This window comes from Cyanistes caeruleus, chromosome 4 (genome assembly GCF_971803275.1).
Source record: "Cyanistes caeruleus chromosome 4, bCyaCae1.hap1.1, whole genome shotgun sequence".
Taxonomy (NCBI): domain Eukaryota; kingdom Metazoa; phylum Chordata; class Aves; order Passeriformes; family Paridae; genus Cyanistes; species Cyanistes caeruleus.
Window position 1 is genome coordinate 64,009,803 of NC_141704.1, and position 8,973 is coordinate 64,018,775.

The 8,973-nt window shown below is 44.4% G+C and overlaps 1 long non-coding RNA gene across 1 annotated transcript; it reads right to left on the reverse strand.

Moving 5' to 3' along the window:
* Positions 1 to 1,844: 1,844 nt before the first annotated feature.
* LOC147653707 (uncharacterized) lies at positions 1,845 to 2,809 on the reverse strand. Its single transcript, XR_015286002.1, has 2 exons — positions 2,650 to 2,809; positions 1,845 to 2,334 (listed from the first exon to the last, which is right to left on the reverse strand). It is a non-coding gene; the product is annotated as an uncharacterized LOC147653707 (long non-coding RNA).
* Positions 2,810 to 8,973: the final 6,164 nt, after the last annotated feature.

Sequence of the window (8,973 nt, forward strand, 5' to 3'; positions counted from 1 at the left end):
GTTCTTGTGTTCATACTTTGAACTTAGCTGAGTAATGTTGGTATCAGCAGACTCTGCTAAAGCCATGCCTTCCTAATTAATAATGCATTCTTAATAAAAAAAAAAAAAATCTATTTCTTCATGTATTTAATTACCTAGTGAGTGTAAGACTGAATGAAGTTAATACCGTGCAGATTTCAAGCAAAACGCTGCTTTTTAATGTGCTTCAGTATAGGCTATGCACAAGTCAATAGACATGATTTTTAAGCCTCAGTTACCTTTCATTACCCTGTGCATATTCAAATTCAGATTGATGAATGCTGAACCAAAAGCAGACATCATAGAGTTAATTGAAGTTCTTTAAATTCAGAGGCAAACTATTTTCATAGCTTTGTTTTGAGGGTGGGTTGCTTTTGATGTCTGGGGTTTTTTTGGCTAAGGCAATGGCAAACATTTATTTATCCTGCTCCCTCCCCATTTTCCACCATCGTTGTTGCCAGTGATGCCTGCAGTGCTCAGTGGTCAATGACCCTCAGCCAGGGTGAGCTGCAGGAGCCTTACAGACGGGCCTGTTCTTTCTCCCAGTGCTAGAACAAGTGCAACAGCACAGTGCCATTTTGCTAAAAGCTAATATTTTTTCCCAACAGGTTCTTCTCCAGGCAGAATGAAATGCTTTCTTCAAGAGCAACCACATCTTTTCTCTGCCTGAAAGGTTGTGTTTGTTTGGGTTTTTTTCTCTTGCTTTAGGTGAGAGATAAAAAAAAAAATGAAGAGGAAAGCCCAAGGAAATGCCAAAAGTACCACCTGGTAGTAATTTTGTGTGAGTGTCTCCATTTACACTTCAAACTTGCTCTTGGAGAACTTGGAGCTGCATTTAAAATGTATTTTGGTAGGTGGTCAGCTGTTGACTATCTGCATTTCTTCTTCCATTTCTTTTCTGTGCTTGTTTGGTATTGCTGCTGAATGTCCCCAAAGAGTAAAGTGGTGTGGAAGAGTTGAGGAAGCAGCTTTTGAAATTCTAAAGCTGATGTGTAGGTTTTGTTCCTCTTGGATTTTTAAAAGCAGGTATGTCATCCAAGTTAACTTTCTTCAGCAAGTAACAAGATTGTCGTCCTTCCACTGATGCTCTGTATTTTAACAGAGGTATTTGATGGTGCTGGAAAGGAGCAAGATGCAGAATGAGTTTGAGAGAAGTGATTTAAAGTGGGAGCACAGATGGTTGATTCCTAAAAATCAAAAAACGGATGTTTTGTTTTGTAGGAAAATGAAATCTAATCCTATTTGAGGGTCAGCAGGATAAATACAAAGAACTAAATACAGATGTAGATACATATATACATATATGCGTATATACATATATATATATATATATATATATATATATATATATATATATATATATATATGTATAACCCCGCCCCCCGAAATCTATGAAGCAGGACTGATTGGTGCCATAGCCCAGGCAGCCTGTGGATCTAATTGCCTGCCTGAATTCAGCCCTTGCCTGGATGCCAGGGGAGACTTCCCTGGATTTGTCTCCAGACAGCTTTCCAGGGATGATCCTGCTCCTTTCCTGGTGCCCCAGAGTGCTGCAAGCCCCCCGTCCTGGGGCCATGGTGATGCCTGCCGGGGCCTTTAGGGTCCCCCCTAAAGGCAGACAGGGTTTGACTGCAAGCTTCCTTGGAAGGTGGAGGCAGGTGAATATTGGCCATCTTCTTCTTTCCCGCTGCCCTCTGCCCTCTTGCAAAGCCTGCTGGGGCACTGGGGCTCTCCATTGCAGGCAGTCTGGAGCTGCCATGCAAAGCCATCTCTCAAGGAGTCCCCAGGTCTCAGGTGCAACCTCAAGAAAATGACACAGCAACGTGTAGAAAATGTGAACTTTATTCACTTGACTACTTCTAAAATCTACAATCCAACGTTACTAGAAGACTATGGGGTAAGAATCTTAAGGCTAAAAAACTTCAGTGCTTCAACTGTTTAGAACTGAACACTAAGGGAAAGGTCAACTTCTTGGGGGAAACGTGGTGGGGAATCGAACAACAACAGGGGTGTGGCTAACTTGTAAGGTGGGGAACGTCGCAGTGCCTGGGCTGGGCACTGGTCACCCGTTCCCCGTAAGGTTCTTTAGATGGAGCGCGACGCTGGAGGTCAGAGCTGTGGGGAGGTGCGGAGTCTCCTGTCACTGCCCTCTTTTGCCGCCATCTTGGTGGTTGGCCTCCTCGGCTGAGAGCTGTCGCGAAGGTGCAGCCGCATCAGGTCACGGTTTTGCCTGAGCAGCTGCATCAACTTGGTGGGACAGCTGAGTCTTCGATGGCGGCGGGGCCCCGCACGGCCCGAAAGGCTCTGGAGATTCCGCTGCAAGGCAAAGCACAGGGATCCCCATGGAAGAGGCAGAGAGGCAGAGCGGGGCCGGCACCTGTGGGGCTGCCTTTGGCCTGGGAGACAGAGACTCGGGCCCAGTTGGGCTGGGCTGGCCCGGGGAAGAGGCTGCAGCAGGCAGAGCTCTGCCGCCTCTGCTTGGTGCTGTCCATGGAGCTCAGCCCCTGGGCCACATTCCCCAGCCAGGAGCTCAGGCCCCTTCTGCCGCAGGGCATTGGCCAAAGGGTGCCCAAGAGGCCCTCAAGGTCTTCCCCATCCCACCTGCCCCTGACCCCCCACCCCCTGCCTCACCTCTCCCCAGCGTCTCTGAAATCTTCTTCCAAGGGCCCATCCCATGGCCATTCCTATGAGGAGCACGTCAATGAGCAGGAGTGTCCTGGACGCCCACCAGAGGAGCGCAGAGTCCTTCTCCTCCAGGTCGAAATCCTCCGGAACCAGAGGAGAGGCACCCGTGCTCCTCTCGGGTTTGCTCACAGGGTCGAGGGGATGGGCCAAGAGCAGCAGCACGTAAAGCTGCAGCAGCGCGGAGGAGCCGTGAGCAGCCATAGTGCTCCGCCAGCAGCACCGAGGCTCTGGGCGTCTCTCTGCGAGCAGCTGTGCCTGGGCTCTGGGGCGCAGCAACAGCTGGGGACAGTTGCCAGCCAGCGTGCCGTCCCCAGAGGCTGTGATGTCACAGAAGCACAGAACGCCCTGGCTGCAGAGAGCCCTGAGAGAATGTTGAGTCCAAGCTGGGAGCCATGGCGGCAAGTATGGCCAGCAGAGCGGGGCCCGAGCGCTGCGGCCTGGCTTGCCTTGCACCCGTGCCACAATGATGACTCCAGCAGCCCCTGTCAGGCCATTGCAGTATCTGATGGCCCACGCTGGGCACAAGTTCTTCCCAATGGCCAGCGTAAACCTCCCTTGGCCCAGCTTCCAAGCCTTGTTGGCATCTGCTCTCTCTTGTCCTTGCCCACCTGGCTGGCGCTGCCGTGTTGCTCGCTGGCCTGTCTGTGGGAGAAGAGGCTGTGCCAATGAGTGCTGCTCAACTTGGAGGCCATTCAAAGGAGGATTTGATTGTGCCTGCTGTGGGAAGAAGGAATATGCGTGCACATGGCCACTTCCCATAGGTTTTACCCCAGATTTTCATGAGCAGCTGTCCTAGTGAAAGTCAAGTCTGTTTTAGTGAGTATTTGAGGGCTTCCAGAGCACAGTGCCATCTCAGGGGAATTCTGCTGGTTGAGTTCTACTGAGGCTTTGAGATGAGTTGCAAATCCTGAAAATGTTCTCCTTGCCCAGGTAGTAATTTCACAGTTTAGACTGTGGGGATATTGATTGCTCAGTGTTGAGGACCTCATGTAACTTTCAGCCCCAGAAATTTTCAACCTCCAGTGATTGTACTTGAGACAAAACCATTTGAAATCTTTTTTTCTGTGGACAGGAATTGCTTCGGTGTTACTTCACATCATCCATTAAAAATTTGATGCCTGGAACAAGTCCCGAGTGCTGTGTGATTTCCTTGGTCGTGTTCCTTGGAATGGCTTCCCCCCCATTTTCTGAAGCTGGCCCCAGAAAGGTCATAGATGGGTGAGAAGTTCTGAAGGGTCAAGTGGTGCAGATCTTTGCCTCCTGTTTCGAGGTCTGCGGTGAGCTGTGAGTCAAAGAGCTGATTTGAAGTGATGGTGAAAACACAATTGAACCTTTTTGCAGCAGGGTGGATGGATAGAAGCAAAGCACAGCACGGCTGGCAGCAGCAAATGAATTAAAATGCATCCCTGGAATATGTTTCTTGGATTGTTCTTCTAGTATTGTGGTAGTAATTCTGATGTCTGAGTAGTGAACAAGCAACAAGTAGTGAACACGTGATTTGTAGTCAGTTTTCTATTTCTTATGTAGTGGAGAGTATGGATGCTAGCTTTGGAGCAGGCTGCAGAGAGCTGCAGAAACTGCAGGCCCCATGGCCTATCAGTCCTGCCCGAGAAGCTAGCCTGGGAATTCATAGGAGGATTTCAAAACAATCCTCAGAGACAGAAAACAACTGCCAGGTGCTGTTTGTCTGTCCTCTTGTTTTCCTTGCAGGAGAAAGTCAGGGGGGTGGTGAGCCCCGCTGACCAATGATGGTGATGTAGCACTTTACTAAGCAATAAGAGTTTCCTTTCTGTACTTTCCACGTATCTGTCTATTAGACAAGCCTAGAGTAATAAAGTAGAGAAGATTCTCCTGTTGTGACTCCCTTTAGAGTCCGTGTCGTTCTTTCCCACCGTTCCCAATCAGAACGACAGAGGAGATTTTTAGGAATTGTGTTTTTCTCTCCTGGTTGAGGAATGTGTTCTTCACGGGCTGAATCTTCATATCACTTTGTTTTTGTAGAAGAGCAGTTTCAGCAGCAGATGATTCTCCTTGCCCTCCTTTTCATTTTTCTTGTCTGTATTATTGCCTGGCAGGTTAACCTTTTCAAATTGCGTGCTGCAAAACGTTGCTACTAAGGATAGTTGGTGTCCAAACAGGTTCTTTTCTCGCTTGGATTTCAACTATTGCAGGATGAAAGGTTTCTAATGAAGCTACAGAATTGCATATCACTGGGACCTTGACTTCTTCCCTGCTTGGATCTAGATAAAGAGATTCTTGCCAATTGAACTGCTGACATATTATGTAGAGATCAGGAGTGGCCACCACAAGTGGTACTGAATTCTTGGAAATGTGGTGATTTTTGTTAGAAATGATTTTAGCTTTGACAGTGCAAGCTTATCATATCCATCTGCATTTGTGTTCTATTAATCATGGGGTTTTGTATTAAGCATGGGCTTCAGTTTGCTGTCTTTTTGTCACTTCTTCAAATACCAGTTTTCTACACCTGCTGGCTTGTTCCTTCTGACTTCAAATGGTATCTCTTGGGCACATAACTTCATCTTATTGTGAACAGCGCAAAGAACATGTTTTGGTCTGTCTTGATTTGATGGAGTGATTGCTGTGGAAGGACTGGGAGGTTTTGTGGTTTAAGGTGAAAGAAGTTCAGCAGCCTTGGCAAGTAAGTGTGCCAGTTTACAAGGTGAATCTACAGAAACCCCCGTGCTTCAGCTGCAATGTACAATCTCTGAGGCTGCTGCTTTTTTTCTTCGGGGTGCCTTTGTTCTGTTGGTTTGGGAACCCATATTCTACACAGCATCATTTGTCAGAACTCCATTTCACTTGTACAGTCCCTCTGTTTTCCCACTTCTGAATGATGGTTTTCTCTGTGCCTTTAACATGGGGAATTCTGGGTGATAAAAATAATACATATTCCATAATGTTTTACGTTTCCTCTTGGAGTTTTTTCTAGTTTTCAAATAATTACCTTTTGTTTCTAGCTGGTGGCAAAATGCATTTGCAGTTTCAGTGGTTTTTTTTCCCAATTTCTAATCTTACTTGGGCACTAGATAAGGGAGAAAAATGCCCTAGCTTCATGGAAAAGATTCTGTGTTATTCCATGCCTTGAAATGAATTAAAATACGGTTCTATTGCTCTCTGTTTCATTTCTTCACTTCATTTGGTAGAGTTTAGAAATCTCTTGCCATGAACTAGGTAGTGCAGAGTGCCTGCCTTGCTGTGTTGAACTCCTGGGTGAGCATGCCAGGCTTAGTTTAGAGATTTGCTTTTAAACATCCCTTATTCCTTGTGAAATCTATCATTTGGTTTGTTTGTAGTTGTGTTAGAAGATAAAGAGGAGGGGGTGCACCCTGGAAAATTTGTCATCTGAACTGAATTTGTACCCTTTAGGCCATCAGTGACTGCTCCTTAGCTTTCTCAAGGCATGAAGGACACTGGGAGTTCCTCCCAGACTCTTCTTTTGGGACAGCAGTCCTTTCTCTTTGGCTCCATGAGATGCTCTGCACAGGAGTGCTTGAGCTCTGAAGGGCAGGGGCATTCCATGAGGGTGAATAATAAAGAACTCCTGTAGCCTGAACTGTTTCCAACTTAACCCAGCAGAAGGAGTTGTTTCCCAATTCTGAGTCTAATGGTGCTGCTGACAAATTGTGCAGTTTCAGAGCAGCAGTGCAAGATGTGCAAGGGGCTTGTGTGGAGGGAGAGCAGAAGCTTGTAACACTGGACCTTTGTCCCGTGGGCAGCTGTGCGGTTTTAAGCGGGAATGTTCCGGAGGGGTGTGGAATTGAAGAAATGTTTGGAAGATTTGAAGGTTTGTTGCTGTAGGTGTGAAGGGTGGGGACAAGTCTTGTCCAGTGACAGAGCAATGATTAGGTAAGGTACTGGGAGAGCATCTGAGGATGGTGTTGCTGTTGCATGTGATTTTTCTGGAGGCCATCTGATGCACACAAGATTTGTTATGGCTACCAGGATTGCAACTAAACAGAATGCAGTCATTTTTCTTGTATCAAATCAAAATCCCACCAAATCTCCAGAAATTTTCTTTGATTTTCTTTGATTTTCTTGTATCAAATAAAAATTCCACCAAATCTCCAGAAATTCCCACAGAATACATGAAAAATCCCTGATAATTCGTCAGTTCTCTACAGAATCTCACCAAATTCCAGAAAAGTCCCTCAAAGTTCCACAAACATCCCACAAAAATCTCACAAAAATCCCTAACACTTCTGAAAACTCGACCAAATTCCAGAAACGCCCCATAAAATCAGCACAGTTTCCCACAAAATTCAAGAAAAAACACCACAAAATTCCCTAAATCTTTTCAAAATACCACAAAATTCTAGAAAAGCCCCACCAAATTCCAGAAACATCCCACAAAATTTCCTCAATACCCAACAAAATCCCAGAAAAATCACACAAAATTCCCTAAATCTTCTCAAAACACGGCCAAAATCCACAAAAATCCCACCAAATCTCCACAAATTCCCAGAGAATACATGAAAAATCCCTGATAATTTGTCAGTTCTCTACAGAATCTCACCAAATTCCAGAAAAGTCCCTCAAAGTTCCACAAACATCCCACAAAATCTCCTCAATATCCCACAAAATTCAAGAAAAATCACACAAAATTCCCTAAATCTTCTGAAAACACGACCAAATTCTAGAAAAATATCCCACCAAATCTCCACAAATTCCCACAAAATACATGAAAAATCCCTCAAGATCCCGAAATCGCCTCAATATCCCACAAAATTCCACAAAAATCCCACAAAACCTCCACAAGTTTCCACAAAATCTAAGAAAAATTCCTCAAAATTATCAAGTCTCCTCAAAACCACACAAAGTCCTTGAAAAGGCCCACCAAATTCCAGTAAAATCCCACAGATTCTCCACAAATTCCCACAAAATCTAAAACAAATTCCTCAAAATTCTTCAAGTCTCCTCAGAATCCCACACAATTCCATAAAAAACACACAAAATTCCAGAGAAGTCCCACAAAACTCCCTAAATCATTTCAAAACCCTACCAATTCACAGGAATGTCCCACAAAATCTCCACCAATTCCCAGAACATCCCACAAAAATCTCACAAAAATCCCTAAATCTTCTGAAAACTCGACCAAATTCCAGAAACGCCCCATAAAATCAGCACAGTTTCCCACAAAATTCAAGAAAAAACACCACAAAATTCCCTAAATCTTTTCAAAATACCACAAAATTCTTGAAAAGCCCCACCAAATTCCAGAAACATCCCACAAAATGTCCTCAATACCCAACAAAATCCCAGAAAAGTCCCACAAAATTCCCTAAATCTTCTCAAAACTCTACCAAATTCCAAAAAAATCCCACAGAATCTCCACAAATTCCCACAGAATACATGAAAAATCCCTGATAATTCGTCAGTTCTCTACAGAATCTCACCAAATTCCTAGAAAGTCCCTCAAAGTTCCAAAAACATCCCACAAAATCTCCCCGGTATCCAATAAAATTCCAGGAAAAATCCCACAAAATTCCCTAAATCTTCTCAAAACATGGCCAAAATCCACAAAAATCCCACCGAATCTCCACAAATTCCCACAGAATACATGAAAATACCCCTGATAATTCGTCAGTTCTCTACAGAATCTCACCAAATTCCAGAAAAGTCCCTCAAAGTTCCACAAACATCCCACAAAATCTCCTCAATATACAACAAAATCCCAGAAAAATCACACAAAATTCCCTAAATCTTCTCAAAACACGACTAAATTCTAGAAAAATGTCCCACCAAATCTCCACAAAATCCCACAAAATACATGAAAAATCCCTCAAGATCCCGAAATCACCTCAATATCCCACAAAATCACACAAAAATCACACAAAACCTCCACAAGTTTCCACAAAATCTAAGAAAAATTCCTCAAAAGTCTTCAAGTTTCCTCAAAACCACACAAAGTCCTTGAAAAGGCCCACCAAATTCCAGTAAAATCCCACAGATTCTCCACAAATTCCCACAAAATCTAAAACAAATTCCTCAAAATTCTTCAAGTCTCCTCAAAACCACACAATTCCAGAAAAAACACACAAAATTCCAGAGAAGTCCCACAAAACTCCCTAAATCATTTCAAAACCCTACCAATTCACAGGAATGTCCCACAAAATCTCCACCAATTCCCAGAACATCCCACAAAAATCCCACAAAAATCCCTAAATCTTCTGAAAACTCGACCAAATTCCAGAAATGCCCCATAAAATCAGCACAGTTTCCCACAAAATTCAAGAAAAAACACCACAAAAT